We start from the raw sequence: 23,974 nt of genomic DNA on the forward strand, positions 1-23,974 counted from the left end.
GCCCTAGATATGAAGATGGAAAGTCACCAGTACTCCAAATGAGCGCATCTCACTTGTGGTGCCAATGTCAGGGGTAAGAAACTGATGTTTGGGGCCCTTTCTCAAAGCAACATGAACAATGGCTTCACCAGAAACATCTATTCGTTTGACATGCATGTCTTTCTGGCATGACATCATCCTTGGCATTTGCCTTGTGAACCCATCATTATAGGGGTTGAAAAACGTCTTGTGATGCAGCAGCCCCCCTTTTACTTACCCAAACCCAGGCTTTCCAGTGACGAGGACGAGCACACCAGCTCCAGCCGGTGTCTCGGGTCCTGATTGGATAGATAGCAGTGCAGCCATTGGCTCCCGCTGCTGTCCATCAAATCCAACGACGCAGGGCCGAGTCCTGCTGTCTGTGTCATTGGATGCAGCAGCAGGACACGGGAGCGTGCCTGCACGAGTGCCCCGAGGGAGATCGGCTCTCCAACGGGGCCCTGTAGAAGAGGAGGAGCCAGGAGCTCAGCTGAGGCACCCCAGAAGAGGAGGCTCAGGGTCACTCTGTGCAAAACCAACTGCACAGAGAAGGTAAGTATGATTTTTTTTTTTTTTTTTTTTAAACAAACCTTTACATATCCTTTAAAGCAGTGGTCATCAACCCTGTCCTCAGGGCCCACTAACTGGCCAGGTTTTATGTATTACCTTGGGGGGAGATGCAGACTAGAATACTGCAATCACCGAGCAGCAGATTGTATCCCCTGTAATGTATTTCAGTTATCTTGCAAACCTGGCCTGTTATGCCTTGTTTCCACTGAGCGGATCGGTTCGGGTCGGTACAGTTTGAATGGCCTAGAATGGTCCGGTCTATTCTGGTGAGCGTTTCCACTGCAAGTGGGACCACAAGGGGCCATACAGGGTTTAGAAAAAATGCCTCAGCATAGCACAGCAGAGGGTTTGCTGTCAGCCAATCAGTGGAATGTATCGTAGCTCCGCCCTAACCGAACCGTTCCATTTTCTATGGCCCCACATCTGAAGCAGGACCCTGAATGGAACGGTTCAGTTCGGTTGTATGGGCCACTTTCATAATGGAAACACCCAAAATAGCGTACCGATCCGCTCAGTGGAAACAAGGCTTTAGTGGGCCCTGAGGACAGGGTTAATGACCACTGCTTTAAAGTACAAGTTCAGCCTAAAACTAAAATCTCTAAATCTATTGGCAGCCACAATCTAAGGCTAACCTATCTTGCCTTGTAAAGCAAAAATCATTATACATACCTTTTCTGAAGCCGCTCTGATCTGGTCTCCAGCAGTGGAAGCTGTGTACAGGAGACAGCCGACAACGGCTGGGAAATACCAGGGAAGTAACATCACTCATAGACTTATTATGGGGCTTACCTTGTCGGCTGCCTCTCCTGCACACACCTACACAGAGAAGCCACTGCTGAGCGTGGGACCAGATCAGAGCGGCTTCAGAAAAGTTATGTATAGTGATTTTGCTTTACAGGGTTAGATGGGTTAGTCTTAGATTAAGGCTGCAAGTAGATTTAAAGATTTTAGTTTTAGACCAGCCATACATGAGTTGAATTCTAAAAGAATTGACTTTGAAAACCTTGTCTAAGATTTTTAGTTCACATTTCGCACCATTAGTGGGCCGCAGCAATGGCCGATTTTCATGTGGCCATCGAATTTGAGTGATCGGGCATGTTAGAATTTTTTGGAAAAATGAACTATTTTCTAATTAATGATGGTAGAATCATGTAAGAAATCTAATCGAAAAAGAAATGCGCATGAGCAAAGAAAAGTTTTCCGGCCATGAAAATTTTCTGTAGCAACAGGAGGTGAAATTTGAAGGCTTGGTCGAATTTCGAAATCAATGGTGACACAATTGGATCGAAAAACGCAAGAAATTTCTGCTTTTCGAAAAAAAATTGTTTAGAGTTCAACCCATGTATGGCCTGCATTAGGCTGAACTTCTACTTTAGGCTCCGTTTACACTTGAGTTTTGTTTTTCTGCTTGTTTTACTACACCTGACTATGCAGAATCCCATTCTTTTACCTGTGCATTTTTACACTTGCTCAGGCCTTATGTTCAAAAAAATTACATGCTCCTTTTTGTTTTTTCTGTATTTAGGCATTTATGATGCCCCAAACTTCAATAGAAGCGCCTGTAAATGCATGATACATGCATTTTCACACACAGTTTTACCTGAAGAATCCCTCTCCTCCTCTTGCCTAGCCCACGATACAATCCTGAATTTTGATACATGTGCAGAAAAGCCTAAAAAAGGCTTCAGAATCAAAAGGCTTCAAGAAAACGCTGTACTCAGGTGTTAATGCAGGATAAGTGCATTTACTTATGTAGTTAAGTGCAGCATTTAAGTGCTGTGAGGAGTGCAGTTTATATTTTGCCTTTTTTGCCAAAAACTTCTATATTTTGCCAAACTGCTAGCTTTTCACACCAGTGTTGGTGGTGATGCTGTGCAAGAAACCTCATATGGTGCATGACCATACCAAACAAAAAATAGAAAGTGAGGCAGGTGACAGATGATAGACTTGCTGAGAACTAACCAGTTTCAACAATGCAGGCGATTTTACTGTGCAGGAAATGTTGTGCAATGTATACCTGTACGAAAAGATTGCCAGTGACAGTTGCATGTGCATCAAAGGTAGGTTAACACCAGTTTCTGTGGGATTGCGTTGGCGAGCTATTACAGAGCAGTTCCACTGTATGACAAGGCAAATTGCCTTATCTCCGGTGTGCCTGGTTTATACTACCACATGCAACACTAGGCAATCCTCCACCTCTCATGGCGCAGCAGGCAATTTTTTTTTTTTAATAACAAACATGTCCTACTTACCTCCACTGTGCAGGTTGTTTTGCACAGAGTGGCCCTGATCTGCCTCTTCTGGGGTCTCCCAGTGGCGCTGGTGGCTCCTGCTTGCATCGAGTGCCCACTTAGCCCTGCTTCTGTGGCCATTCACACAGAATGCAGGACTGGGCCCGGCGCCCGCGTCATTGGATTTGATTGACAGCAGCGGGTGCCATTGGCTGCGCTGCTATCAATCTATCCAATCAGGACACCAGCTAGAGCTGGTGTGCTCATTCCCGTCCTGAGAAAGATTGTGCTTAGGTAAGGCTTGTGGGGGCTGCAGCACCACAGAAGGTTTTTCACCTTAATGCATAGAATGCATTAAGGTGACAAACCATGAGGCTTTACAACCCCTTTAACTTTATGAAATATCTGTGTCGTTTCAATAAAGTTTATTGAAAAAAAAAAAAGTGATGTGTGCAGATCAGTGCATCGGCACTGTAGTGATCCTCCACAGCACACCTGCCACTATGTTGTAATATAGCAGCTGGTAAGGATGGACCCTAAATTGACATTTGGGTGATATTTTAAATCTATTTTTGGTTGATTAGGCACTGTGGGTTTCAGCTTGTATAAGAGCAGTGTGAATCGCAAGCTTTTGCACAGTATATGTAGCGCTCTTGGCAAGCTTTGCTAAAAATTTTGAAGTACTATTCAGCTCCAAGTTTATAAACATTGATGTTAATGTGTGTGCAGACTCACTTTAAACATCCTGCTAGCAGGCTTCAGCACAACTTAAGTCTTTTGAAAGCCTGCTAGCAGCGTGTCTAAAGTGACAGCAGTCTTATTATGAGCTATGCTTGCCATACCAAAACTGGAGCTAAAGGGTGCTTTAAAGGATTTGAGAAAGCTGCTTGAAGCTTGCCAAATAGTATGCATAGTGTCAACATCTGCTACACTTTTTTTTTTTTTTTTTCCCTTAAGGTATGTAATGTGATATGGTTTTCTGTGAGGCTCTGCCATATATCCTGTGTGCAGACCTGGGGTGTTTGTTGGAGAGATCATGATGCCCTGAGATGTCCAGGACAATTTACCTATAGCAGGGGTACTCAACCTTTTTAAAAGGGAGGGTCACTTAAGTGATTTGGTATGCGGTCACGATCCTCAATGGAACAACATTTTTCAGAATTTTTTTATTTTGAATAGCATAATGAACGTTTTCCTCCTGCGGCTGCTGAATGCCCAGCTGGAGGGAGAGTAAAAGAATCCGCCTTTCAGCGGTTGCAGGAGGAAAATGGAGAATATCAGTCCCTGTATATGGTGCCCCTTTTGTCCAAATGTAAAACTGACTGTGACAGGGAGGCTGCACGGTTCCCCTGGAGCATGCGATTCCTGGTGCTACCCCAGTGGTTGGGGGGATGTGATAAAAACACGTCTCATCTATGGAGTTTTATCACCCCCCCAAAGCACAAATGTAAAGCCCTTACCGTCCTGACACCCTTATAAGGCTGCTTTCACACTGATGTGCTGCAGTTTACCCACACTGCGGGTGCAGTGAAGTGCACCTACATGTTAGCTGTGCTTTGCCATAGACTTCTATTATATGTTGCGGGTGCAGTTTTCTAAAAGCTCACCAAACCCGCAGGATATAATAGAAGTCTATGGCTTAGTGCAGCGAACCTGCAGGGAAGCCATAAGTGCACTGCACCTGCAGATTAAGCTGCTTTCCCACTGAGGTGCTTTACAGGCGCTACAGCGCTAGCGCTAAAAATAGCGCCTGGAAAGAGCCTCTTCTGTCACTCCAGTGTGAAAGCTCGAGGGCTTTCACAATGGAGCTGTGTGCTGGCAGGACGTCAAAAAAAGTCCTGCAAGCCGCATCTTTGAGGCGCTGTAGGACACCAAAAAAGGTCCTGCAAGCCGCATCTTTGAGGCGCTGTAGGACACCAAAAAAAGGTCCTGCAAGCCGCATCTTTGAGGCGGTGTATACAGCGCTCCTGCCCTTAGAAATCAGTGGGCAGCGGCACTAAAAATTGCGGCGCTTTACCCCTGCTTTAACACCCCAGTCTGGAAGTAGCCTTACAGTTAACTCTTTTAAAGGTGCTAATATGCCCGTTGCAAAAGCGCAGTGTATGCGTTTAACCACTTGCCGACCGCCCGCCGTCATTATACGTCGGCACTTTGAAGAGGAATATAGTTATGGCAGCTAGTTGCCATAACCCCGGTATCCTCTGCTTCAGTTGGCAGTCGGCTTTCAGATAAAAGTGGTCTCTGCAGCGTATTTGCCGCAAGATCACTTCACGGTCCAGTGTCCTCCGCCGCTTACTGGAGCCGTCAGAAGCGGTGGAGGAGATGGGATCTTTCTCCCTGTGTGGTATGGAGCTGAGTGAGGGGAAGATGGCCCCTACCCTGCTCCATACCATTGCAGGGCGGAAGCAACGTCGTTTACGATTTTTTTTTTTTTTTTTTTTTATTATTGCATTTTAGTGTAAATATGAGATCTGAGGTCTTTTTGCCCCCAGATCTCATATTTATGAGGTCCTGTCATGCTTTTTTTCTATTACAAAGGATGCTTACATTCCTTGAAATGGGAATAAAAGTGACACAATTTTTTTTCAGTGTAAAAATAAAGAATAAAAAAAAAATATATTTTTAGCACGCCCCGCCCTGTGGAGCTCACGTGCAGAAGCAAACGCATACGTAAGTAGTGCCCGCATATGTAAAGGTGTTCAAACCACACATGTGATGTATCACTGCGATCGTTAGAGCCAGAGCAATAATTCCAGCCCCTGGACCTCCTCTGTAACTCAAAACATTCAACCCTTAGAACTTTTTAAACATCGCCTATGGAGATTTTTAAGGGTAAAAGTTTGTCGCCAAACCACGAGTGGGTGCAATTTTGAAGCGTGACATGTTGGGTATCAATTTACTCGGTATAACATCATCTTTCACAATATAAAAAAAAATTGGGCTAACTTTACTGTTGTCTTATTTTTTAATTAAAAAAGTATTTTTTCCAAAAAAAAGTGCGCTTGTAAGACCGTTGCACGAATACGGTGTGACAAAGTATTGCAACAACCGCCATTTTATTCTCTAGGGTGTTAGAAAAAATATATATATATAATGTTTGGAGGTTCTAAGTAATTTTCTAGCAAAAAACCTGTTTTAAACCCAGTAAACACCAAATCTCAGACGAGGCTCTGTTCTTAAGTGGTTAATAACACCAACCTCCTTTCTTTTTCTTTCTTTCTTCTTTCTTTCTTCTTTCTTTCTTCTTTCTTTCTTCTTTCTTTCTTCTTTCTTTCTTCTTTCTTTCTTCTTTCTTTCTTCTTTCTTTCTTTTCTCCTCTTCCAGCGTCTGTTGGCATCGCTCTCAAGGCGGCTAGGAAGGTCCCAGGTGAAGTGCACTTGGTATCGCTCTGCGCTATAGATGAAGCATTGGTTACGCTGCTCCTGCTCTCTCTGCAGTTGCCTGCTTCCTACTGTCCCCGGCTCCATGTTGTCTGATGGCCGGTCGACAAGCCCAGATTGCGATCGCTGGGTTGCCAACCCCAGGCATGCACTTCCCTGGTTTGAGGTCAAGGGCCATGTTACATCCGAGGGCCACAGGTTGAGCACCCCTGACCTGCAGCTATCGGTTATGTCTTCTTTCGGTAAAATCTTGCTATATGCTAAAAAGGATGGCTTTATTTAGGTGGTTATCTGTGCTGGATAGTTTTCAGGCATTTTTGTTTGGGGATGAAACACTAGTTTAGGTAGGTAGTACAGTTTAAGTGTGATTAAACCCTGAGCTATGAAATGTAATATCTCAATCTTCGCATTTTCCAATGGTGGCACTATTCCTGTGCAAAATACACTTTTTATGAAAGTGCCACCACACTCTGTATTGGGTAATGAAAGCTGCCTTTACTCATGGATTTTGTGGAGCTGTGTTGCTGTGACCCTTGTTGGTATTTTCCCGAGGAAAAGTATAAGGACATGCTGATGAACTGCGTACCAACGTGTCCACTCTCTACTCTAGACAGAGACGTCAACCCATCTCCAACCCACTCACTAGCCTCTGTATGGACAGTGCTTGGGGCAGTTTTAAAAACTTCCTGCTATTTATCTGCTACAGAGAACAGCAGAAAGATTTGAACCCTGCCATTTCCCTGCCTGTCTGTTCTTCTAGTATAGTCTACAGATTTGAGGGTTTTTTTTTTTTTTTTTTTAAATTTAGGGCAGTATAAGGCCTTTTGTTATTTTTAGAGGTGCTCCAGGCAAATACTGTAGCTGCTGACTTTCAATATAAGGCACTTAACTGTCCAGCGATTCTGTGATGTCCTCACAAGCTGATTCATCAATCGGCTTTGGGTGCAGGCATCTCCTGTTTCTACTGCGCATGCGTGAGTCATGCTGTGCTTTTTGAATGGTCCCGTACTTTTCTGGGACCTGTGATGTGTCCCATAAGTCTGCGGGGGAAGGAAAGGGGGCCAAATTTCCGGTTCTGTTCGCCATGGTGATCTGAGCCAGAGGTGGGAGCGGATGCTTATCAAAACCAGGTACCCCCCCCAAAAAAAGTGCCAAATGTGGCAGTGGAAGGGGGGAGGGTGCAAACAAGCGCAACTTCCCATTTTGGGTGGAGCTCCCCTTTTAATGTGTTGGAATGTGCATAAATGACCATTGTTTTGATTGGTGCTAGTTTACATTTATGCTCTGTGTTGACCAAAAAAGTGCAGATCTAGGGCTGCTACTAATGATTATTTTCATAATCGATTAGCCGATTTATTGTTTTGATTAATCGGATAATATAAAAAAAAAAAAAAAAACGTAATATGCAATTTCTTTGTTTATTTCAAGTAATAATGAAAATGATGGGGCAGCACTATTCCTCCCGTGAACACCAAAGATTGGGCAGCACTATTCTTCCTGGGAATACCAATGAGGCACTGTTCTCCCCCCCACCCCGGAAAACCAATGATGGGGCGATATTCCACCCCCCCCCCCGAACACCAGTGATGGGGCACTATTCCCCCCCAAAAATACTTATGATGGGGCACTTGTCATCACAGAAATTAAAGTACATTGAGTATTGTATTGTAATAGCCATAGCCACTACCTTATATTGCAGGTGCAGCTCGACGCTCACGGCTGCTTCTCGCCTCCTCTCTCTTTGTTCCCTCGAGGCAACAGCGGGCGGGGCTGACGTCAGTGAGGAGGAGAGAGGCGGATGTGCCTAGTCAAATGAGCGCTGCTATATTCTCAGGAGAATACAGCGGCGCCGTCGGCTTGTTCACAGGATTCTAACACTGGGACGGAGGCGGGACTGGCAGGGAGGAAGGTGCGTGCCGTTAGATCAACTAATCGATAATGAAAATCGTTAACGATTTTCATTATCGATTTTATCAATTAATCATTTCAGCCCTATGCAGGTCTGATTTCCAGTGCATTAATGTTGGTTATAGGATCTATCGATGGCAATGGCAGCATATGAAAATGCATGTCTTTTGGTACATGGAAACTGCGGATTAAAATAGCAACCTCAGCTTTATTCAAAATTCATGGCTGACCGAGTTCAACAAAGTATCGTAGAATGAATGAAAACTCGTATTAAGAACACATAAAAAAATGCATAACCGTACGCTTGGAGAGGTGTGAACAAAGCATCTAGCTGTCCGGTTGTGCACAGGCTCAGGAACTGTTTTGTCCATGTTTAAGGCAACATGCATGGCTTTCCACAAAAATACAAAGTTTTCACAAGTTTTCTCCCAGGACAGCTTACGAGAGCTAGGGAGGCTCTCTATTTTTAAAACTGGTAACACATCCTTCACATTAAATAAAAACATGCAAACCTCTAGCCACCTCTCTGGTTTAACAGGATCATCATACTGGTGTGTTTTTTTTTTTTTTCCCCCATCAGGCCTTTGCGCTAGTTGCAGGGACCTCCCAGGTTACAATCCCCCAGGGACAGTGAACCTGGAGGGGACCTGTCACTGGGTAATGTTCTGCTAGAATATTCCTAGTCTAAGGACCATCTTTTCCTCTATCACTGGATTAGGCAACAGTTCCAGTTGAGCTTTACCTTCTGCTCAGAGATTGTCCTGGGCACTTACCTGAGATGGCCAGGGGCAGTGTGGGTGGCTGCTGCTTTCTTCCTGTGGAGTGCCTTTTGAAGCATCCATGGGTACCCCCTTGATACCATGTGTGCCCTGGTTTTGGTGTCGGCACTGAGGGAGCCTCTGGTTACATTCCTGTCAGGTCCAACACTGCATAGGGACGTAGGTGGATGCCGCAGTACATGCACAGGTCCCAATGTGGTTACCAGTCTGGTGGGTTCACTTTCGTGTTAAGCGAATCCATCCAATGATGCACTTCCTCTTTGTGTCTGGAAGTATTATGGCAAGTTTCTGTCCCCTGGGGGAGACCGACGCCAATGGGCACAGAAGGAAGCAGGAGGCTTGCACCAGATCTACAGACTCCAGGAACTTATGTGGGTGGGGACAGAGCCAAAGTGAGGCGGAATAGGTCCGCCCATTTCAGCCAGCTTGTGATTCCGACTTTCTCTGTTGCAGGCTGCAAACAAGATGTCGGAGGCTGCATCAACAGCTCCTGCAGATCTGGCTGATCCATTCAAGAATGGCTCTAAGGTAGGTCAGAGGTTGTCATTCTTGCTAGTTGCTTTCCTCTCACTTTTGGTCTGTAGAGAGGGCACGGGTCAAGGTATTTTGTGGGGTTCTTCTATTGTAGGTGAAGGAATCACTTTTTTTTTTTTTTTTTTCCCTCACTGGATGTTGTCTTCCCAGGGAAGTGTGTAACACTACACTTTACTTTTTATGTTTCAGGCCTAAGCCCCAGAAGCTAAGAACTCACAGGAAACCACCCATAGGAAGAAATGTGCTTAGTATAGTATTAAATGATTGGTTTCCTGGTCAAAGCATCTTTTGTGAGTGCTGTTTTGATAAGCATGGAAAGAATGAGAATCTTTTGGTCTCTCAAAGTGTTACTAAACCCACAGCAGTAAAATCAATGTGTATTTGCAGCAAAGCATGCTTGTTGTACTCACTGTGGAACCTAAAGTGTTAATCCTCTGCATTGTGTATAAAGGCTGTTTGATCCTGTATGCACAGATCCTCCCCCTTCTTCCACTGACTCCAAAACTGGTCCGGATAAGACAGTTGCTGGAATCATTCGGCACATGATCAGTTTAGTGTGTATTGCTAGAGAGGGTTTTTTTTTTTCTTGAGAGAGTACATGTGATCAGCACAGTCCAGACAGAGGGTCAGGGGTCCTGCATCCTCATAGGACAGTCAGAGAAGGATGAAAACTCCTACAAGCTTTAACCAGGCACTAATAGAAGTCACAAGAAAGCTATTTACTGCTGATGAGAAAAAGTATTTAGCAGTTTATATTTACTAAAATAATTGCATTTCCATATTCCGTGTACTGTGGGAGACCAGATATAGTGAATGCAGGGTCCTGGATTTAATAACACTTTAAAGGCTTTATGGATAGTATGAGGAAGGAAATGTCAAATTATGTTTTAATTCTTCAGGTCACTATTAAAGAACTTTGCCTCTCAGCCTCCTATTCCCCCTATTCAGGGCGCTTCTTTAACCATACCTACATGGGCAGTTACTCTTGTGGTCAGCAGTGAGGAACAGGGCATAGTAGAGGAGCTTACAGGAAGTTCGCAATTCTCTATATTGTGAAGAAGAGAGCTCAGAGAACATACTGTAGGTCTGATGTCAAGGCACAAAAAATCTTGCTATTTACAGAGGAGATGGATGAACTTCTAAAGGTCATCCGTGATACCTTGGGGTTTAAAGAGAGGGAGTACCGTTCCATGATAAATTTTATATATTGGTTTATTAAAAAAGCAAGCATGTAGATTTCAAGTACATCAGACATAATGAGGAGACCCTATAAATGTTTGTTTTTTTTTTTTTTTTTTCCTGTCCAATCTTAAAGAGTCTCTTTCAAGGAAGCAGATACCAAAATATGGAACACTTTCTAAGTTGTCTGGGAAAACAGACTTGTCCGAGGACACAGGCGATGGATAGAAAAGTAGGAGGTCTCCTAAAAAGGGCTTGGGAAGCAGAAGCCATTGATTTTAAACAGGCTTTGGTACTAGCCGCATAGCACGTACCCTAGGTTCCCATCATTTACTTCACTGGAGTCCCTTCTGGGGCGTCCAAGCCATGCAGTTTACCATTTTAATGGGATCTTTTTTTTTTTTTGGATGGGTCCACGGACAAAAAGGCTTTCAGAGAACAAGAAATGGCAAGCAAAAAAGGTTTGTGGTTGCTAGGGGAAAACCAGAATTAACTTTATAAAGCAGAAACCCAAAAAGAATTGGACCTTGAAGTGGAATTCCTACTCCATCCTATGCAGCACAATAACTTGCACCCTTTACTCAGCCACCTGCAGCTGAGTGAAGGGAGAAAGACTGAGAAGACTTTCTCCTACAATGTCATGAAGCAACAAAGAAACCATATATTTTAGACATCATACAGCTAGGTTATCCAATAGTTAGATAGCAAGCCCCCCCCCCCACCTCAAGATTTATGGTCACACCTTGGGATCAGCACAATGCTGGATCAAACAGTAATCGGTTTAATTCCCCTTGCAGAGGAGAGGAAAACGCTGTATCCTCATGTATTCTTGAGGATAAAGCCCTCAATGAAATTTTTGTATGATCCAGAATCTGAAGCCGTTAAAGTATTAAAATACAAGCAATTCAGGATGGAGTCTGTTTTCACTAAGGGACTTGCTTACCCCCTTACTGTTCCTTACTGGATCTCATAGATGCACATTTGCACATCCCCATCAGAGTTATGTCAAGAAAATTCCTGAGTTTGGTAGGGGAGGGTCCAAGGGAAACATTTCTTTGTCAATTCAGTGCCCTGTTCTTTGACTCCTGATCTGCTTCATGTATTTTAGGAAAGCTAAAACAGGGAATAGAAATAGTACCATACCTGAACAATCTTGTTTTCTTTGCAAAATCAGAAGGAACACTGAAAAGGAATCGAGATGGTGGTAAACAACTTAGAAATCCTAGTGTGGCTCTTAGGCCTCATGCACACTGGACTTTATAAAAAAACGTGTGTGGAAAGGCACACACCCAGGTAGAGACTTTCAGAACTGATCGTTGAATCATTCAGGGCTCTGCTAATCTATGTATAGCATCCTCCCCAACACAAAACTCAGGCTGTTTTTTTCATATGTGACAGAGAACTTTTTAGGAGTTATCAGGCTGATAACAGAAGAACAGAGCAAGAGACCGCTATGGGACATAGTGCTTTGAAGAGAGATAACAGCAGATAGATATTTGTGTCTAGCTAAAATTTCATGAATCGGGTTTTCAATTACTTTAATCCACTTAGGGCAGGCATCACTAAATAGCAGACCGCGATCCGGTTCTGGCCCCAGTAGCCATACTACCCGGACCGCAGCCTCGCCAAATAGTTGCCTGTGTGTCCTGCCTGCTGCTGCTATGTTCACAGCATAGCAGGCACGCCATGCACGGGTCTGTCCTTTCGGTAAGAACGATGCACTGCCCTCGCCCCCCACCTGTCTTATTCACACAAGATGAGAAGTGCGCTCTGGTGATTGGTTGCAGGGCGGTCACAGCAATCAATCGCTCATCTTTAACGTGCAAAGTCCTGCCAGTTGTCCAGGGCTGCCGTGCTTCTCATCTTGTGTGATTAAGGTAGAGCTCTATGGGGGGGTGCTGTGCTGTTATGAGAACAGGAATCTACTATCGAGATCGAGGGGGGTTTGTGATGGGGGGGACCATTCTGTGATTGGAGGGTGGGGGGGTCAGTCTGGTTGGGGGGGGGCAGTCTGTGATGGGTCTGAGATGAGGGGCTTGTGACATGCACAGGAGGCTGCGATGTGGAGGATGTCATGTGGAGTCATAGCAATAATATGACACTCGGACCTCCACTAGATGAAAAATTTTCTGACCGGACCCCTGTGAATTTTAATTCACTACCCCTGACCCAGGGTCTCCTACACATGGGCGGCTAGGGGGCAGTGAAAGCATGCAGTTGAGCCATGGTTTTACTGCAACCTAACCCTTTCCACCCCTCGACTGCCCCTCTTAACACAGGGTTATAAATTTGTCATGGCAAAAATTAGCTGGCCTCTAAAGTTGCTGCCAATTACTGGATCCTGCCTGGCATGTAGCAAATGTAGGTTAGGGCTGTTGGCTGCTGCAAGTAGAGCTCTGTGTGGGTATGCCTCTAACGTGGAGGATAAAGCCAGGATGGGGTGTATTTGTTTTTGTTCCTTCCTCTAGTCAGGGATCTCCAAACTACGGTTCTCCAGCTGTTGCGGAACTAGTTTTGAATACCCTTGCTCTAGATCAATAGTAAATACAGGACAGAAGACCTTTAAACATTTAGCCTAAGGTGCCCCTCATTCTCTAGACCCCTTTTTGGAGTGTGTTGAGCTGCACCCTGCCTGGTGATTGCGACAGTGAGCCGGGAATAAGAGGCTTAATTTAAATTGGTGCCAACTGTGTCCACTAGTCTGCCTGTAGTGGGTGAGGCTACATCTGTGTGCGCCCCTCTTAAGTGGCATGGCGTGAGCACACAGAATGCCATCTCTGTTTCATTGGTTATTGCGGCCGTTTTTCATCTTTCCTAATTTTAGGTGAGACTTTGGACCTATGGCATCTCCAGGTTCCCTGTTGTAGACACGATAGAGCAATCTCAGCCTTGGCCACTCTGTTTGAGATGCTGTCCCCTTACTCACAAGTTAAGACCTTTTGTTCAAAGCGCATTTCTCCCACTGGGAGCTCTCCTGTTTCCCCTAGGAACTTAAACCTAGTATGTCATGCTGTCGGCCGGTTCAATAGAAACCATCTGACATTCGGCCTGTGTGTACTGCAGCCGGTCCGTTCGACCGGCTTCTGTCAAAGGGGCATGACCAAAAAAAGTCTGCCGATCGACTCCTGATTAGCACTCTCAGCCAATGGAGTGTTCTGGTGGGGAGGTGCGGTGTTCGTCCCCCTGTCAGAACACAATAGCACAGTAGGGGAGATCGCTGTACTAACATCAGATGGTGGGTCATCCTTAGCTGTCTTTTTTTTTTTTTTTTTTTTTTCAGCCTTGCTGGGTTGAACAAAAAAACCCCAAAAAACTAGTACCTAGTGTACCAGGCTTTAGTCTGGCTCGCTCTGCAGAAGGTGCCTTTTGAACCTATTAGGAGTATTCCCTTGTCTGACCTTACCTTTTACTCGTAAGGTGGCATTTCTTGGGGCCTAAGGCCTCCATCCTCACTGTACAGGAGCAGGGAGGAAGGTAGGTAAGTTTAATATAGAAGAGAAAAAGCATGTCTATTCTGCATTAAAAATCCTGCCTGTTCACCCATATTTTATTTTATTTATTTATTTTTATTACCTAAAGTTTCACTTTAAACATTTCATACTCATTTATTATTGGCTTACATTTTGACAAACAAAATCAACAATTACCTGGGCGAGCAAGTCTGACTCATCTCATAAAACCAAGTGAATGCTAATATTTGAAGTGTAATTCTACTTTGTGCAATCTAGACTGATCCCCAACTGTGTATTAAAATTGGACCTACAGAAAGCGTTTGACTTCCTGTTGTAGGATTGTTTGCATTTTATACGAAGTAAAATGATTTCAAAACCACTTTTTACCCTCCATCACAGCCCTATAGACCTCTCCCGCATCCACTGTTTTTTCTACTAATCGCCGCTATCCCAAAACCTCAGGGTTACCAGAGAAGGCTTTCCCCGGCCCTCTTTCTCTTTCTTCTCTACCTGGAACTTCTGGCAATGCTAATATACAGTGATTCAACACAAACGTTCTCTTTGCAAGCAATACTTTGCTAACTCTTTACAATTCTTCCCAGTTTAGTGGACACTGCTACTCCAGTGACCTCCACTAGTTTTGGGGTCCATTGCTGAGCTGCTGCCATGCTGCTTTTCGACTCGGCATGGGCAACGCTTTGCATTTTCCAAATAAACAAAAGGCCTTTATAGACTGGACGAGGTGGGGTGGTGACATCATACTCTCTACCTCATCCAATCTGATTTACCGTACTTTGCAATCATTGAGAAAATGCAAATCATTCTCTGAATGGCATCCTTGCTGAGCAGTTGACCTCCTGTGTTCAGAAAGCAGCAGGTTAGATAGACGCTTGTCATTAGCCCTGAAAGTTAGTGGAGATCACTGGAGTCGCAGTGGTTACTACAGGGATTTCTAGTTTCCAGAGGGGTCCCACGGGTGTGGTATGTGCATAGTTTACCTTGGTTCAAGCAACCCCCAAGGCAGCTATGTAAATAATGCCAGTGACTTACACAAATTCTCAAATGATTCTGTTTTTCAATAAATGAACAAAAATTGGTGCAATAAATCTGAACTCTGGCACAATTTAAAAAAATATATTTCCTAATAGCCACAAGGAATAAAGATCTACTTTGTATGGACCAAATGCCTTTGCAAACCCTGATATTGCCATATGAATATAGCAGTGACATCACTGTGCTGCACAGAGAGGAGAGCTGTGGAGTCCCCACCTTCTACAGGCTGTCTGCAGAAAACTACAGGAGGGAGGCAGAGACAAGTCCCCCTGCACAACGAGAGCAATGATTGGTCTTTATTACAGTAATCTACTGCACAGAGGTTAAGTTTCACACTGGACTACTTAACAGAAGAAATGCACAAAGCACGCCAGTACTAAAGAATACACATGACCCATCTATTTAGACAGTATTTGCTTATTCAGGAGTTCAGCTTTAAACACAGCCCACTCAGACCAACTTTTGACCACCTATAAAACAGAATTTTGCTATTTAGCCTAGCTTCACACTGTTGTGTGTGGAACACCACATGTGATTTGCACAGGAATTGCACCACATTCCTGTGCACATCACATGCGTTGTCTATGTGGTGAGATTTCAGCCATACATTTTGTATGGCTCAAATCGCATCCGCACCAAAATGGTGCAGGTACCTTCCTCCCCGTACCTGAATTGCATCGGATGGGTGTTCACACCCTCCCGATGCAATTCTGGCAATTTCTTTGCACTGTGTTTATCAATCAGTTGCGGGGGAGGCGTTAATCTAATATTGACGCTCGCAGCATATCGCATGGATGGATGCCTTGTGATTGCTATGCAGTGCGATGCGGGGAAAATGCAGCAAATCTTGTGCGTTTCCCACATTGCATCAGTGTGAAACAGGGTTCAGTTTAACTACTACTCTAGGGGATACATGGGACTCACTCCGCCTTATATCTCACACTGTACACCTGATTTACTGAAACTGGACAGTGCAAAATCTGGTGTAGCTGTACATGGTAGCCAATCAGATTCTAACTTTAGCTTGTTCAATTAAGCTTTGACAAAAAACTGGAAGCTGATTGATTTCTTTGCAGAGCTAGATTTTGCACCCTCCAGTATTAGGAAATTAGCCCCCATGTGGCAAATTATCATCCACTGATTCATTCTTTTACATCGATGTTTGAATCCTAAACCCGACGTAATACTGAACACACTGAAGGTTTTTTACCTTAATCCATAGAATGCATTAAGTTAAAAATCTTCAGGCTTTAGAACCACTTTAGCCGCCTCCTGTTCGCCATCTAAACCAATGACGTGGGGCGGGATCCCCTCTGGTTCTGGGCCAACGTCATAGGACATGTAAATCACATGTAAACGCAGAAGTACCAGTAATTGGCTCTTCCCGCCTCGCACTGACTGTTAGGAGAGCAGAGCCGATCAGTAGCATCTCCTCACAGGGGAGACCTGTACAGATAATCAGAGCCCTGATTATCAATGCAGCCCCAACAGTGCCCAGCAGTGCTGCTTATCGGTGCACATCAGTGAAGGTGAAAAATTACTTATTTACAAAATTTTCTGACAAACCTTTTTTTTTTTTTTTTTTTTGTTTTTCTTCAAAATTTTCAGTCTTTATTTTTTGCTGAAAAAAAAACCCAGTGGGGATTAAATACGACAAAAAGAAGGATCTATTTGTGGGGAAAAAATTACTCCCTATGGTTAGGCCCGTGGGTAGGGCAAAACATGTCAGGGGGCATGGCCTGTGGAGCGGCATTGACTGAGTCTTTCATATCTATACATCCACACCAGGATCAGATATGGTAAGCGGCGGTTTTATGCTTAACCAGCCAGAGACCAGCAGCCGCAGTTATACTGTGGCAGATTGGCTCCCCTGGGTGAGCCTTCATAGCTGTAAATCGCCTGCTTTAAGAGCGCTAGGGGGCGCGTGTGATGTCCGCCGGGCACCCACGATCGCTCCTGACAGACAGAACGGAGGTCTGTTAATGTAAACAGTTAGCTCTCCTTTTTGTCAGGGGTGAGGAGACTAATCTGCTGTTCCTACTGATTAGGAACAATGATCGGTCTCTTCCCTCAGGCAGTCCCCCCCCCACAGTTAGAAACGCCTCCCTAGGACACACATTTAACCCCTTGATCGCCCCCTAGTGTCAACTCCTTTCCTGCCAATGACATTTATACAGTAATCAGTGGCGATTTTTAGCTCTGATCGCTGAATAAATGTCAGTGGTCCCAAAAAAGTGTCCGATCTGTCTGCTGCAATGTCATAGTCCCACTAAAAATTGCAGCTCGCCGCCATTAATAGTAAAAAAAAAAAAAAAAAAAGTTAATAAAAATGCTATAAATCCATCCCGTTTTGTAGACGCTATAACTTTTGCGCAAATCAATATTAACTTATTGCGATTTTTTTTTTTTTTGTTTTTTTGTTTTTTTTTTTTGTTTTGTTTTACCAAAAATATGTAGAAGAATACATCTTGGCCTGAACTGAGGAAGTAATTTTGTTTTTTTTTTCTTTTAATTTTTGGACTATATTTATTCTAGCAATAAATAAAAAAAAAATAAACATTTTTTTAAATTGTCGCTCTTTTTTTTGTTTATAGCGCAAAAAATAAAAACTGCAGAGGTGGTGATCAAATAGCAGCCAATGAAAGCTCTGTCTGTGGGGAAAAAGTAAGTAAATTTTGCTTGGGTACAACGTCGCACGACCGCGCAATTGTGGGTTAAAGCCACGCAGTGCTGTATCGCAAAAAATGGCCTGGTCATTAAGGGGGTGAATCGTCCAGTCCTTAAGTGGTTAAACTGTTCACTGGATGAGTTTTTCTTACGCTGGCATCCCTACTATCCTGAGTGCCAGCGGGGCCCTAGACCTCACCTGAAGTGGCACCACTAATCGCTTTAACCACTTCAGCCCCGTAAGGATTTGCCCCCTTCCTGACCAGGTCATTTTTTGCGATACGACACTGCGTCGCTTTAACCCACAATTGCGCGGTCCTGCGACGTTGTACCCAAGCAAAATTTACTTCTTTTTTCCCACAAACAGAGCTTTCTTTTGCTGGTGTTTGATCACCATCCTTCTTAGCTAGAAACAAATTTAACAAACCTATAGATCATGGTTTAATCTTTCCCTCTCTTTTGTCATCCCCCTATTTAACAAAAGAACATGACTTTTCCCCTTGCCATCAAACCACGCTAATATCTGAAGCCTATCAGTTCTTATTAATGAGCAAGTATATCCTAACACAACCTTTGTCTACCTTTTCAACACAGAGGAACCCTTGAAATAACATTCCAATCTCAGGGAATCCCAGCTTAAAATGACTATATCTACAGCTCATGTGTACACCATCAGTGTGATGGTTACTGGAAAGAATCCTCCTTACACTTGTGTTCATTAGGAAGAATTCTCCTCTTACAGATAACTAAAAGGATTAATGTTATCAGTGGGAACTCATGAGAGGCAGGGATTTCTCTTTGCTCAAGGAACCCCTAGCAACCTCCTGGAGGAACCCTGGTTGTAAAACCGTCCTAACACTTTCTTATTCCACCCAATTACCAAATTTAGTGTTAACATATAGCTGTATCCCTATAAACAAACATCCTCATGTCATTTGAATACTAGCAAGGGTAATTTCGTTTTCATTATTGCACAGCCCTGGAGCAAAATAACCGCTTCTTGCAGCCCTCCTCAGAACAATGGGTATTTGTACAACTAAAGAGAAAAAAAAGAGAAAAGTGGGCGCACCGACCTAGTGCATTACCGATAAAGTTTTTAGTAAAAAATATAAAAGCAATGGTACTACTCACAAACGAGCATAAGTAAAGGCTTTTCTTAGCAGTCGAACTTCAGCCCTTGGCAACTGTAGACAAGGCCTAATGGCAGGCGGTATTAGACAGTACCCCAGACAGCTGAATGGCTAACGCGTTTTGGGGGCGTACCCATTTCTTCAGAGCCTAGGCGGTCTTTGGCTCCTCTCTCTCCTGTGTGTCCCAATATATGTATCAATATGTTCACGCCCCCGGTGACCACTACCCAATTAAGCCACTCCAATCTAACTGAGCTGGGTCCACCCAGAGGGACAAAACTATTCACATACGCGAACCCCCACTGTTGATGACCTATTGAAAGATGGCTAGCAGGCAAATGGATAGGCTATACAAATATCAGACCACATTACATTATACATGGCAAAAAGTATTGGTAGCTGAGTGCACACTGCACTCACAGCAAACTCATTTAAGGATTATGGAGGCCACTGTGCTCTTAGGAACCTTAAGTGCAGCGGAAATTTTTTTGTAACCTTGGCCAGATCTGTGCCTTGCCAAAATTCTGTCAATGAGCTCTTCAGGCAGTTCATTTGACCTGATGATTCTCTTTTGCTCTGACATGCACTGTGAGCTGTAAGGTCTTATATAGACAGGTCCATCTGTATAATCAAACACAGCTGGACTCAAATGAAGGTGTAGAACCATCTCAAGGATGATCAGAAGAAATGGACAGCACCTGAGTTAAATATAAGTGTCACAGCAAAGGGTCTGAATACTTAGGACCATGTGATATTTCAATTTTTCTTTTTTAATAAATCAGCAAAAATGTCAATTCTGTGTTTTTCTGTCAATATGGGGTGCTGTGTACATTAATGAGGAAAAAAAATGAACTTAAATGTTTTTAGCAAATGGCTGCAATATAACAGAGTGAAAAATGTAAGGGGGTCTAAATACTTTCCGTCCCCACTGTATATTATAACTTGCCCTTAAGCAGAATATTATAATATGATTGATGCCAGCTACAAGTCTTTGGGGAGATTTAGCCCGGGTTCACACCATAATGCGCTGCGGACCGCACAGGAGCGCTGTGCGTCCCTGTTCACCGTTTCAGGGACGAATCAGGGCCGATTTTATGCCTGAATTCGGCCCTGAAACACAGCCAAAGATGCACAGCGTTTTTGTGCAGTGCGCACCGCAGCCGCCCCGGAGATATGTGAACCGGCTCCATAGGGAGCCGGTCACATTCTCCTGCTATGCGAATTAGATGTGCGGAAACGCACATTTAATTCGCATAGGTGTGAACCCGGGCTGACTAAAACTGGAGCACTCAGATTCTGGTTCAACTTTGCAGGGTAGCCAATCCACTTCTAACCTCAGCTTGTTCAATTAGGTGTTGATAATAAGACCTAGAAGCTGATTGGTTTCTATGTAGAGCTGGATCAGATTTTGCATGCTCCAGTTTTAGTAAACCCCCCCCCCTCCATATATACTATGTAAGGCTCCTTTCACACAAATGAGTAGGAGAACGGTAAAAACAGGTGGTTGAACTGCGTTTTAAATGCCCACCAACCCCAATGCAACACCTAAAAGCAGAAATGGTATTGCTCGGGTGAGTACTATTTACTATGGGGCAGCAACTTTAATACAACTGTTGTGTCTGACAGGTAGCACTGCCCATCAATCTCTCCCGGTAAATAAAACCACACCACAACTGCAAACCAAACTCTTAGCTGACATTTGGGACATAATTCCGCAGTAGAAAATCAAAGCCCAACTATTATTCATTGACAAAAATACAAGGCAGTTCTGGAGTTGCTGAGAGATGGGAGCGCCAATGCACTTTTGTTCCCAGCAGCAGAGGGAAGTGGATCCTGCCTCTCTCCTAGGAAGATTGCACGTCTTACTTAATGTAGCCAGTAGCTAGACCATTGTAGCATGTGATGCATTGGATTGAATCAATCTGGCCCACAGTGAGTATTTTATGTGCATATATTTCTGAAGTTCAGCTCTAAATCTTGGCTTTTTCTTGACTTGCTGCTCTCCTGTCCCACACTACCTAATATGGTTGGGATAGGATTCTTTATATCAACAACTTTCATTTCAGACATTGCAGTGTGCAGTCACTTTTCAATGTATGCAGTGTAAGGTGCATGATAACACATCTAAAGTGTGTTCTGTTTTTTTTCTTTTTTTTGTCTTCCCCCACAGCGTAGAAAATTAAAGCTGATTGGCTGCACTCCAATTGAGATAAAGTTTGTCTCGGATACTATTATCCCCCCCCCCCCCTTTTCCCTTTTGTGTGTGCATAATATGCATACATTGAAGCATCTAACAAATGACGGGGGCCCTAAATGTCAGATGTATGCTTTGAAAGTGGCTTGGCTTGTTGTCCAGGCCACCTCTAATCCATTCTGTTTTTTTAGTGGAGATGCTCTCTGGAAGATGAGTTATTACATAGGACGGGTAATGTCATCCCAGAGTTGGAATTAGAGCAGCCTTACTAGAAGCCTTCTATGTGCAGGCACAGCCTGATCTGTGGTCAGGTTTACTATTTTGCACAGGCAAGTGGTTTACATATTTGAGTTTTATTAGGGCTGGCAAATTCGATGGGCTGTAATTTTTTAAAACTTTAGCTAGCTTAGTTGTACAGTGCAGGACACGGGCAAAGTTTTCATAGACCCCGGTTTATAGGCTCCTACCTTCGGGGGATTGGACACTCCTATAGGGCACCTCCCCTATAACCCTGCCCAGCTCCGTTAGTGTTCTGTTTTTTGCTAGTGTCCTAAGGCGATGGATCTCTTCTTTAGAGAAATCACTCTTGGCTTAAATGTTGGTTCTAAAAGGAAACCTTTTCATTTTTTTTTTTTTTTTTTAAATTAGAATAACAAACATGTTATACCCACCTGCTCTGTACAGTTTTATTGCACAGAGTGGCCTTGATCCTCCTGTTCTCGGGTCCCCTGTGGCGATCTTGCCTCCTCATCTTCTTTCTCCGTTCCCATAGCAAGCTGTTTGCCTTGGGGACACACTGTACGTGCTCGCTCCCAACCTGTGTGTTTAAGGAGCTGCGCTCCATAGACTTGCACAGTGGGACTTAGGCCCGCCCCCCACCTCCTCTTCACTGCATTAGATTGACAGCAGAAGGGGCCAATGGCTCCTGCTGCTGCTCAAATGCGGTGTGAAGGGGAAGTAAGGGGAGGAATAGATGTGGCTGTGCACAGGGCTGAGCTCTTCTCCCCTCTTTCTCTTCATACAGAGAAAGGGGGGCACAGGGAAACTGAAAATGTTTTTTACCTTAATGCAAACAATGCATTAAGGTAAAAAAAAATTAGGATTAGTAACACTTTAATGCATTCTGTCTGTGTGCCCCCCCCCCCCCCCTTTTTTTTTTATTCACAGGCTTCACTGAGAGCAGTGGGAGCTGTTGGCTCTGGCAGCTGTCCATCAAATCCTGAGAGGTGGGAGTGGGGGGGTGGGGCTAAGCCACACTGTGTATGTGTGTCCATGAAGCACACAGATGACTCAGGAGCAAACCCGCACAGGCACCTCTATAGCAAGCGGCTTGCTATTGGGCACTAGTAGAAGAGAAGGAGCGGACAATGCCAGCAAGGTGGCGACACTGCATTCAATAATTCTGCAGAAAGAAAGTTTGAGAAGCAGGTAAAGGTTCTTGCAGGCCCAGCTCTGCAACCATCTCTCATTGCAAATATCAGTATGTCGAACCAGCAGCAACCTGGATTAGGACAATGAACAACGAACATGACACTATATTCATGCTTTAACTGAGCGTTTACAGCGATTTGCCTTCCTCTCTGCTTTTTTTGTGTGGATGCCCTAGAACAGGTTGTAAGATAGATACATTGGCAGTATGACCCTAATATCCACATGCGCAGAATATTTTGGCTAAATAGCTGGAAGGCTAAAGCCCTTCTATAAAAGATGCCTCAAATGGATGCCTTGTCAAGGAAAAGGTCTGTGGAAGCACTTGACCAACTCATAAAAAATGTCACTGGAGGGATTGTTTAAATTCCACACTGGAAGAATGGTACAATCACTCTATCAAGCCTTTAACCGCTTCAGCCCCGGAAGATTTTACCCCCTTCCTGACCAGAGGACTTTTTACAATTTGGCACTGTGTCGCTTTAACTGATAATTGCGCGGTCATACAATGCTGTACCCAAACTAAATTTGCATCCTTTTTTTCCCACAACTAGAGCTCTCTTTTGGTTGTATTTGATCACCTCTGCGGTTTTTATTTTTTGCACTATAAACAAAAAGTGACAATTTTGGAAAAAAAACAATATGTTTTACATTTTAGGCGCCTTTCACACGGACGGCTGTTCTACCGCAGTTTTTGATTGCCATTTCTGATGTGCTTCCTGTTGCTTTTCTTTCCTTGTTGCCGCTGCTATCCGCAGGAGAAATAGTACACTGCGATTACCTGCAGTTATGTGCAGATAGCTGTGCTAAATCGCTCCTGGACGCAGTCCATTCTATTTTTTCCATCCGCACCAAACCGCATGTAACTAAATCGTAGCTAAACGCAGTGTGTGAATGGAGCCATAGGAAAGCATTGTGTGCTTTTAGCTGCGGTAGAAAAATAGAAAATCCGCAGCTAAAAGCACCATTCTAACCGTCTGTGTGAAAGGGGCCTTACTATAATATCCCCAAAAATGTGTTTAAAAAACAAATTTCTTCATCAGTTTAGGCCAATATATATTCTTCTACATATTTTTGGTAAAAAAAATCGCAATAAGCGAATATTGATTGGTTTGCACAAAAGGTATAGCGTCTACAAACTATCGGAAAGATTTATTTCATTTTTATTTATTAATTTTTTTACTAGTAATGGCAGTGATCTGAGTTTTTTTTTTTTTTTTTTTTTTTTGCGACGGACAGATCAGACGTTTTTGACACATTTTTGGGACCATTGACATTTATATAGCGATCAGTGCTATAAAAATGCACTAATTACTGTGTAATTTCACTGGTAGGGAAGGGGTTAACACTAGGGGGCGATCAACTAGGAACAAACAATAGGTCTCCTTTCCCCTGACAGAACAGGGATTTGTATATTTACACACACAAATCCCCGTGCTGTATCTCGTGCC

General features: G+C 43.8%; 1 protein-coding gene across 7 annotated transcripts in view; it reads left to right on the forward strand.

The window, feature by feature from the left end:
• ZNF644 (zinc finger protein 644) overlaps positions 1-23,974 on the forward strand; it is a 144,814-nt gene that overhangs the window by 1,366 nt on the left and 119,474 nt on the right. For 3 of the 7 annotated variants that reach the window (XM_073593170.1, XM_073593165.1, XM_073593167.1), the window contains exon 2: positions 9,340-9,414. The exons of the other annotated variants lie outside the window; for them this stretch is intronic. The gene's annotated coding sequence lies outside the window, so the exon portion shown is untranslated. The remainder of the gene's footprint in view (positions 1-9,339; positions 9,415-23,974) is intronic. 7 annotated transcript variants of the gene reach the window in all.

Source organism: Aquarana catesbeiana, linkage group LG07, assembly GCF_042186555.1.
Source record: "Aquarana catesbeiana isolate 2022-GZ linkage group LG07, ASM4218655v1, whole genome shotgun sequence".
NCBI classification, from domain to species: Eukaryota; Metazoa; Chordata; class Amphibia; order Anura; family Ranidae; genus Aquarana; species Aquarana catesbeiana.